The 9,799-nt window shown below is 35.7% G+C and overlaps 1 non-coding gene across 1 annotated transcript; it reads right to left on the bottom strand.

Annotated features, from left to right (window-relative positions):
- Positions 1 to 6,636: 6,636 nt before the first annotated feature.
- LOC127490477 (U1 spliceosomal RNA) lies at positions 6,637 to 6,800 on the bottom strand. Its single transcript, XR_007918424.1, has one exon. It is a non-coding gene; the product is annotated as a U1 spliceosomal RNA (small nuclear RNA).
- Positions 6,801 to 9,799: the final 2,999 nt, after the last annotated feature.

The raw sequence follows: 9,799 nt of genomic DNA, 5'->3' as shown, positions 1-9,799 counted from the left end.
TACATAAGTCTCTTTCATCCACTCTGTTATTTTTTAACTAATTGAGCCAGAAGGAATGTGTTATACATATTAGTTGTTTTGCATATACATTGGAAATTATTCCTTTCCCTACCTGGTATTGTTAATAATTTTTCCTCTACTATTGTCTAAACAGCAGTCTCCATGCTTAGATGAGACCTATCCAAATTATTGGAAAATTATAACATTTGCTGACAACCTTCTTAGAAATCAATCAAACTTCCCCAAGAGAAAATTATATTTTAAAGGAAGCTTTATAACTTGGATGGCTTCAAAGGTCAAGTTATTCCTGTTCAATTTAAGGACATATTCTGGAGTCAATCAATGTTAATTCAACCTAAGACTTTAGTCCTCCATTTCACCTCCTACATTAACTAGCATAGTTAAACTGCTGCTGGAGGCTGGCATTGTGGCACAGCAAGTAAAGCTGCTGCCTGCAGTGACGGTGCTGATTCATGCCAGGATGCTCCAGTTCCATCCAGCTCTCTGCTGATGGCTTGGGAAAAGCAGCAGAGGCTGGTCCAAGTGTTTGGGCTCCTGCCACCCATGTCCTGCCACCCACGTCCTGCCACCCATGTGGGAGACTCAGATGAACCAGCAGATGGAAGTTCTCTCTCAGTAATTTTCAACTAAAATACAAAAATCTTAAAAAAAAAAAAAAAAAAAAAACAAACCTTCACTGCTAAGCCAAATGTTGATTACCTTTTTCTTATGGGCAAAGCACTCCACCTAGATTTTCTTTTATTTTATAATTTATATTAATTTAAAAAATAATTATTTCTTTGTATTGAGTTTAATTTTTTAAAAACTTACCCATATGCTTTTGTGTTAGATAATGAATCTCATGGCTTTTGAAAAGTAGTCACCTGGGATTATGTCTGAGTGTTTAGTTAATCCACAGTTCCAAAGAGTTGGTCAAAGTCACTTAAAAGAAAGAGTGACTTAGAACTCAAAGCACATAAAAAGAAGTCTGCTTTCAGTCTCTCTGCCATTAATACCATGACGTTGTCCTGAATTAGATGCCTATTCTATCTTGATGTTTATTTTTTGTCATAATACTTCCCATGATGTTCTCTGGAATTCCGGATGACTTGTTGTAACTTTTGACTTATATATCTAGTGATCTGTTTGGATAGATTTCTGTTTTTCTGTTTTAGCAATGCTCAAAGCCTAGTGTAATTAGCCTAGTGTAATTCCCTCAAATAACATCATAGGCTTCATTGTATCAATTGTATGCAAAAGTAGACACAGGAAAATAAAAAAAGTCAGCAGAAAATGAAATTAAAAGATAGTTTATTTTGGTGCAAAAATGTTTGAAATGCATGCACACAAGTGGTCTTCAAAAAATGTATGAAAATGCATGTTATGAAAACAATTTATGGATTTAAAAATGTTTGTGCTTCAAAATACTTTTTTAGCCCATTTCAACACACTTTTTGAAGTTTCCTCATACAGCTAAAATTGCCTAATGCCCATGGGAAACTGCTGATACTTTTCAACAACAAATTTATCTAGATAAAATGTAAAATCAGATTGTTCCAGTGCATTAAAGGTAAATATATCAATTTTCCTTGTCAAAAGAAGACAGAAAAATTGGATAATTGTGGTGCTATCAAATATATTATTATTGGATGATCTCCCTCCTGAAAGAATTAGAATCGTCCTTTATTTTTCAAGCAAATATGAGACATAGTTGTGCATCACTTCTCTGTGGAAAACACACACAAATAAACATATACTGCATATATAAAATTATGTACACATTTTATAAAGTAAAATATTTCATGTGTGTAAGTGTTTGAAAAATAAATGAGAATGAATACCCAAGTTACAGAATGAAGTTAGTGAAGCTGATACTCTATACTGTAGGTCTTTTGCTTCAAAGGACTTCAGCCTTGTCAGTACTAAAATATGTTTTTATTGATTAATTGATGATTAATAGCTTAGGCACTTTTCATTATTATAAATATATTCTCAGGGTGGACATTTGGCAAAAGGGTGATTAAGACCCCTTTTGGGGATGCCTCCATCCCACAACAGATTGATTGTGTTTGATCTCTGGTTCTAGTTCCAAATTCAGCATCCTACTAATGTGTACTCTGGGTGAAAGGCCACCACAAAACACACCAAACACCGAAGTTAAAGGACAAGTTTATTGTCAGGGGTAGGGGGACCAATGGGGTGGAAAGAGGGGTTGAGAGAGAGAATGTACAGGAAAGCAGGTCTTGTTATAGCGTTGCAGGGGTAGGGGAGTGGGAGCAGCAAATCTTGTTATAGTTGGGGTGGAGTTGGTGCTTATAGTTGGGCCATTTGGTTACCTGACTTCTAGTAAGCCAAGCTGGATTTTGGAGAGGCTGAAACTTATTGTACAAGATGGTGACTTGGCCAGAGCCTAAAATGGCAGCCAAGATTCAAGATGGCACCTCAGATAAGGCAGCACGGGTTTTATTAACACTGAGAGGCATAGCAGGATGGCTCAAGTACTTGGGTTCATGACATTCACATGGGAGACTCTGATTGAGTTCCTGGCTTCTGGCTCTGGTCCATTCCAGCCATGGTTGTGGTAGGCATTTGAGGAGTGAACAAGAGGATAGAAGAACTCTCCCTCTGTCTCTTTCCATCTCCATGTCTTTCAAATAAACAAATAAATAAATATTATCAAAAATTATTTAAAAATTTGTACAGAAGTAATATATACCATTTAATCCATAATATTCACATATTAAAGATGCTTCATGACTTCAAATTTTTCTTTATTTTTTAAAATGTTTATTTATTTGAAAGGCAAAATTACAGAGAGAGAGAGAGAGAGAGAGAGAGAGAGAGAGAATGGAGAGAGAGCTATCTTCCATCTGCTGATTCATTCTCCTGATGACTGTAACGGCTGACGGTGGCAGGGTCCAAAGAATTTGGACCATCTGCCGCTGCCTTCACAGGCTTATTATTAGGGACCTGAATTGGAAGTGGTGCAGCCAGGAATTCAACTGGCACTCAAATGGATGCTGCTAAAAGCTAAATGTTGAACTTCGATGTTAAATTCCTTTCACAACTTTCCTGTTACACAGTTTGTTTTCTAAATAGTTTACAAAATACTAAACAGAGCCTGTAGGTGGAATATCACAATTCCATCTGCCTACTTGATTGATGCCATGATCAGGCAGTGTGAATTTTATTTTGTAGTTGATGGAATTCAGTATTACTTTGATATTAATCAGAATAGCTCAGACTTCCCCAATTTTGATTGCTGGATAAGTTCAATTCTGAAAAAATGACATAGAGTAAGTTGTGGGAAAGATATAGACAGCACAGCAGTCTGATAATTATTTGCCCAAAATAATTTAATGAATACTTATCAGTTGAAGGATTTTATCTATGTGTGTATAATCCAAGGAAAAACAACTCTGGGATGGTCCCAGCCATACTGAAACTTTTTTCCTACCACTTGAGTATATTATACTACAACTCTACACTTTTTAGTCTTATTTATCAGAAAAATATCACCAGCAGAAATCTGGAGACAGAGAATAATTTTATAATTATTATTTTAGCAACAATTCTGTATCTTTGAATAAGTTGTTTACATGTAGTTTCTCCTATGTAGCAGTAGTATACATTATTATTTTATCATTATTAGTTGGTAATGTCTATTGAACTAGTTATTGATTGATAAAATAAAACACATATTATTATCAGTTGTATTGTTCCACTAAATGTACTTTTTGGCATAAAATAGTTATAGAATATTATCATGGAAAGTAATCCCAGAGTCCAAGTAGTATGAACCCAAATTTGCTATGAATTATTTCCCATTGAGGCAAAATGAATTATTAAAAGTCCCAAGTCAAGTACTTTGGAGTACATCTAGTTATGTCAATGCATGGTGATGAAAAATGAGAAATCCTTGCATGCCTTATGTCTGAATGGCACATAGTTCAGTCTATCTTCTTGTCATTATGTGCTACACCTCCACAGTAGACTTTTCAAGATTTAGTGCCATTTTGAGAAACTATTTTTTGAACACCAATGACTTCCCAGTGCTTTTGTATTACTCAAGTATTTATTTTAAATTGATAATTGGCAAGCAATAAAAAGAAAAAAATTACTGTTTGATTTTTCTGAATTACCAAAATACAAACTTTTATTAACTGAACATCAGCAGAAAATAAACTCAACTAGTTTGATATGTATATGAGTTTTTATAGTATAATAACAAGAAGATTATTTAATTTCTTTGTCAGTTCTACAAGCTGACATTAAAGTAATGCAATTCCTCCATGAGCCAGTAGCAACATTGCTATGAAATTTCTATAAAGGCAAGTAAGCAGCACACACTGCGACCTATCTCTGTGATACTCAGGTCATGAATAACTAAATTCATCATTGTTCTTTCCACCATCCAGTCAACTCAAAGAGATACTTTCAGACATTTTCTTGACAGCCACTGTTAATGGGCAGCTTTGACAAATGAAATGAAGTATATTTGAACACACTGGGTATGATAATTTTAACAATATTTGTTAATATTTTATATTATTTTATATATAATATATTTATTATAATACAATTCTATTATATAATATATATATATAATTCCAAGTGAGCATGTGCTGAACTGTACATCTCCTCCCTCTCTTATTCCTACTATTATATTTAACAAGGGTCACTTTTCAGTTAAATTTAAATGATTAAGAATAATTGTGTGTTAATTAAAGAGTTCAACAAATGGTGTAAATAGAACAAAAAACACTAAAAGGAATAAAATAGTAAGTTTTTCCTCAACAGTCAGGACAAGGGCTGATCAAATCATGGTTTTTCATAGTGTCTATTTCACTTTAACAGGTTTCCTTTTAGGTGCTCAATTAGCTGTCACCAATCAGGGAGAACATATGATATTTGTCCCTTTGGAACTGGCTTATTTCACTCAGCATGATGTGTTCCAGATTCCTCCATTTTGTTGCAAATGACTGGATTTCATTTTTTTTACTGCTGTATAGTATTCTATAGAGTATATATATCCCCTAATTTCTTTATCCTCTTCTGTTGATGGGCATTTAGATTGATTCCATGTCTTAGCTATTGTGAATTCAGCTGCAATAAACATTGAGGTGCACACAGCTCTTTTATTTGCCAATTTAATTTCCTTTGGGAAAATTCCAAGGGGTGGGATAGCTGAATATGGCCTTGTCTAAATATGATTGGAGTTAATGAACTCAAGAGGCTTCCATAGCCTTGGCAGCTCTTGACAAGAGCCTCGGTTGATTACTGACAACATAAATAAGAGTGTCAATTGTTAAATCAACAACGGGAGTCACTGTACAGCTGCTCCCCATGTAGGACCTCCGCCCTTAATGTGTTGTACTATGCAAATTAATGGTAAAACTACTACTCAAACAGCACTCTACACTTTGTGTGTCTTTATGAGTGCAGAATGTTGAAATCTTTACTTAATATATACTAAATTGATCTCTGTTTACAAATATAATTGAAAATGAATTGTGATGAAGCATGGGATGGCAAAGGGAGTGGGAGATGGGATGGTTGCGGTGGGAGGGAAGTTATTGGGGGAAAAGCTGCTATAATTCAAAAGTTGTACTTTGGAAATTTGTATTTATTAAATAAAAGTTGAAAAGAAAAAAAAATCAAGGAACCAAGAGCTCAAGATTGGTTTCTCTCTCTCTCTCTCTCTCTCTCTCTCTCTCTCTCTCTTTCACACACACTCTCACTCTCACTCTCATTCTCTCTATCTCTCAGTGTGTGCTACTTACCTGCCTTTATGGAAATCTCATAGCTGTGTTGCTACTGGCTTATGGAGGGATTACATTACTTTAATGTCAGCTTGTAGAACTGACAAAGAGATTAAATAATCTATTTGTTTTTGTACTACTGCCTGGGCAAACAGTAGAAGATGGCCCAAGTCCTTGGACTCCATGTGGGAGACCTAAAAGAAGCTCCTGGCTCCTTGTTTCAGATCTCCACAGCTCCAGCCATTGCAGCCATTTGGGGAGTGAACCAACGGATGGAAGACTTCTCTCTGTCTCTACCTCTTTCTGTAATTCTGTCTTTCAAATAAATAAAATAAATAAAATAAATATTTAAAAAAACTATATAATAAAATCAATAGATAAAGAAAAGGTATTTGATAAAATTTAACATCCCTCAAAGTTAGAAGATCCCACAAAAATAAATATAGAAGAAACATATTACAACAAAGGCTATATATGTATAACAAACTTGCAGCCTACATCATACTGACTTAAGAAAAGCTGAAGGCTTTCTCTTTAAAATCTAGAATATGACAAGAATGCCCACTTTCTCTTTTATTCCACATACTACTATAAGTGTTTTCCCGGACAAATGTTAAAGAGAAAAAAATAAATTGCATCCAAATTGGAATGGAGGAAGTCAAATGTCTCTGCTTACAAATTATATGATATTTTATTCAGAAAATGCCAAAGACTACTACAAAAAGATATGAGAACCAATAAGAACATTCAACAAGTTTGCAGGATATAAAGAAAACACAAAAGCATCAGAAGTATTATTATACTCTAATAGTAAACTATTGGAAAGAGAAATCAAGAAAGCAGCTTTACTTCATTTTCTAAAAATTTTTCTTTTAGGGGAAGGAAGCACAAACCAGTCCCCAGTACCACAAATTATGTAGTGGAGTTTCCAACATTTGGGGAAATCAAAGGAATTAGCACATCCAGAGTGCAATGGATCAGCCTTATCCTGGGAAAACCACCTCTGTGATTATGGTATTTCCACTGCCAGCTAAGGATGAGCAATCTTATTTCTATAGTCCCAAAATAAAACAAAACACACACCTAGGAATAAACTTAATCAAAAAATGTAAGATTATACAATAAAAACTATAAATCACTGGTGAAAGTATTTGAAGAGGACACAAAGAAATGAATAGGCTTCCATTGTTCATGGATTGAGACACATTATCATTTAAATGCATATACCTTATAATAAGATTTACATATTCACTGCAACTCCTATCAAAATGTGAATGACAATATTCACATACTAGAAAAAATACTACTAATATGTGTAGCCAAAACTGTCATGAACAGAACGAATAAAGCATGAGAAATTATATTATCTGATTTTAATACAAATCACAAAGCTATTAAAATAGCATCATATTTGGCATAAAAACATAGACTAATAGGACAGAACAGAGTCCCTAGAGGTAAACTCACATATTTACTTCCAAATGGTCTTTGACAAAGGTGCTAAGAATAGAGCTGAGGATACAAGATGGCTGAGAAGGATGACGTCACACCAACTGCAGCAGGGCTATTGTTTTTAAAAAAAAATACAAAGAAATGGCTACATTTCCAAGATTCTGAGTGACAGAAATTTTTAGTGCATATGTAGCAAAATGAACAAAGACTCCATGGACAGTGATGAAATAGGACAGAGACAACGTTGGTGCCAGTCTCACAGGGCAGTCAGCTGCTGACTGTGAGTTGCCATCTTACCAAATCAAGGAAGGAAGAAGTTGCTGCCCACACCGTCACCTACAGCTTTTGTGTACAGAGAATTCCACAATCATCAACTATCTGTGTCTTCAATGTGGGGAGCTCACTGGGGTCTGAGTAACTGCTGGACTCTAAGAAGGGAAGCCACACTGCCCCTCTGGTCCCCAAAGCCACAGAACAGTGGATTCAACTATGAAAAGTCAAGCAACTGATTTCTACACCTCTGCTATCAGAATAAGTCAAGAGTCTAGGCAAATTTGGGGACAATGGACATTTCCCCTGTGTCCTGTAACTACAGAACTTCAGAAGTACACTAGCTCACTCTATGTGAGCTGGTGGGGAGGTGGTTCCCTTAGCTTCTGGAGGCTAGCACTGGTAACAGACTATTCAAAAATTCTTCCCTTCCCATCCTGGAATATCTAGGTAATGATCCCACTGTATGTTGCAACACCAGGACTGTAACAATCATTTCTCATTTCCTTAATCCACTGGAATCTACTCAGTGAAAATAAGGAAAACCTACACATATTTCACCTACCTGGACTCCTACCAGCCACAGCAAAATGGGACTGGAGCAGGATTCAATTTACATCCTCCAGTCCTAGGAGTAGAGCTGTTAGTGTTATAAGCCACAGCACAAACTTTTCTCTCCTAGAAAGACCTGATGTCACAGTCCTACAATCACAGCATTTGGTGCCACAGCATCACTCACATTTACCAGTGGAGCAAGGGGACAGCCTCCTATGTCTCCCTCAACATCTATAAAAAGGTCATGGCTATCACATTCCCCAACGTGATTGATACTGAACACCCTTTTGGCTGAAGACACACATGCAAGGAAATCCACAGTATACCATTGTGTCACTTGTAGTCACAGCTGACACTGATTAAAACAGAAGAAATCACTCAGGGGCGGCACATCTAGACTCACCTAGAACCAAAGCCAAAGAAACATGGTAAATGGTACAATGCAATCCAATTAAACCATGAACTCTGAAAAAAAAAAACAAAACAAAACAAAACAAAACAAAAAAACTGCATAAATAGAAGGAACTATTATACCAAATGAGCAGATGTCAACATAGGGGCATATGAAAAATGAAGAAGTAAAGTAGTTTTATACCCCCAAAAGAAAGCAATAATTCTCCACAAATTGATCTTGATCTGAAAGAAATGTATGAATACCAGAAATAAATATCAAAATAATGATGATAAGGAAACTCTATGAATGAAAATATTACTAAGGAGAAAGCAGTCATTAAGAAGAACCAAAGAGAAATTTGGGGATGAAATCTCAATCAGTAAGACAAAGAAAAAAAGAGATTGTATCATATTATTATACTATATTATATTATATTATATTAGCAGCAGAATAGACCAAGTTGAGGAAAGAATTTCTGATATTGAGGACAAAACTTTTGAAATAGTATAATCAGACATAAAGAGAAAAGAATTAAAATGAATTAAACAATCTACATGAAATCTGGGATAATGTTAAATGACCAAATATTTATAGTATAGGTATTCCTGTAGAAGGAAAGGTAAAAGGTGTTGACAATCTGCTAAATGAAATAATAATTGAAAAGGTCGTACGTCTTGAAAGAGACATGGGCATCTGGACACAGAAAGCTTGAAGGACCACAAGCTAACTCATCCAAAGAAAAGATCTTCTCCAAGGCATATTATACTCAGATTATCAAAAGTTGAGGACAAGGAGAGAATCCTAAAGACAGTAAAGGAAAAGTATCAAGTTACATATAAATACAACCACTCAGACTATCATTAGACTTCTCAGAAGAAACCCTATGGGCCAGAAGGGAGTGAATGATATATTCAATATCTTTAAAACAATTTCCAGGGCTGACACTGTGGCATAGCAGGTGAAGTTTTGCCTGCAGCACTAACATCCCAAATGAGTGCCAGTTAGAGTCTCAGATGCTACGCTTCTGATCCAGTTCTCTGCTATGGCCTAGGAAAGCAGTAGAAGATGGCCCAACCCCCTGGGACCCTGCACCCACATGAAAGACATGGAAGAAGCTCATGGCTCCTGGCCAGTTCTGATCATTGCAGCCATTTAGGGAGTGAACCAGGAGATGGAAAACTTCTCTCTTTAGACAAAATTTCCAACCAAGAATATTATATCCAGTGAAGCTATCCTTTAGAAGTGAAGGAAAAACAGGTGTTTTCCAGATAAGCAAAAACAGAGAATCCAGCATCACCAGAGCAGCCTTACAAGACATTCTGAAAGGCATCCTGCATTAGAAGTCAACATGAAGACACATGACACC

Source organism: Oryctolagus cuniculus, chromosome 2, assembly GCF_964237555.1.
Source record: "Oryctolagus cuniculus chromosome 2, mOryCun1.1, whole genome shotgun sequence".
Classification (NCBI taxonomy): domain Eukaryota; kingdom Metazoa; phylum Chordata; class Mammalia; order Lagomorpha; family Leporidae; genus Oryctolagus; species Oryctolagus cuniculus.
Note: the sequence above shows the minus strand (reverse complement) of the source record. Positions and strands in the feature narration are given on the sequence as shown.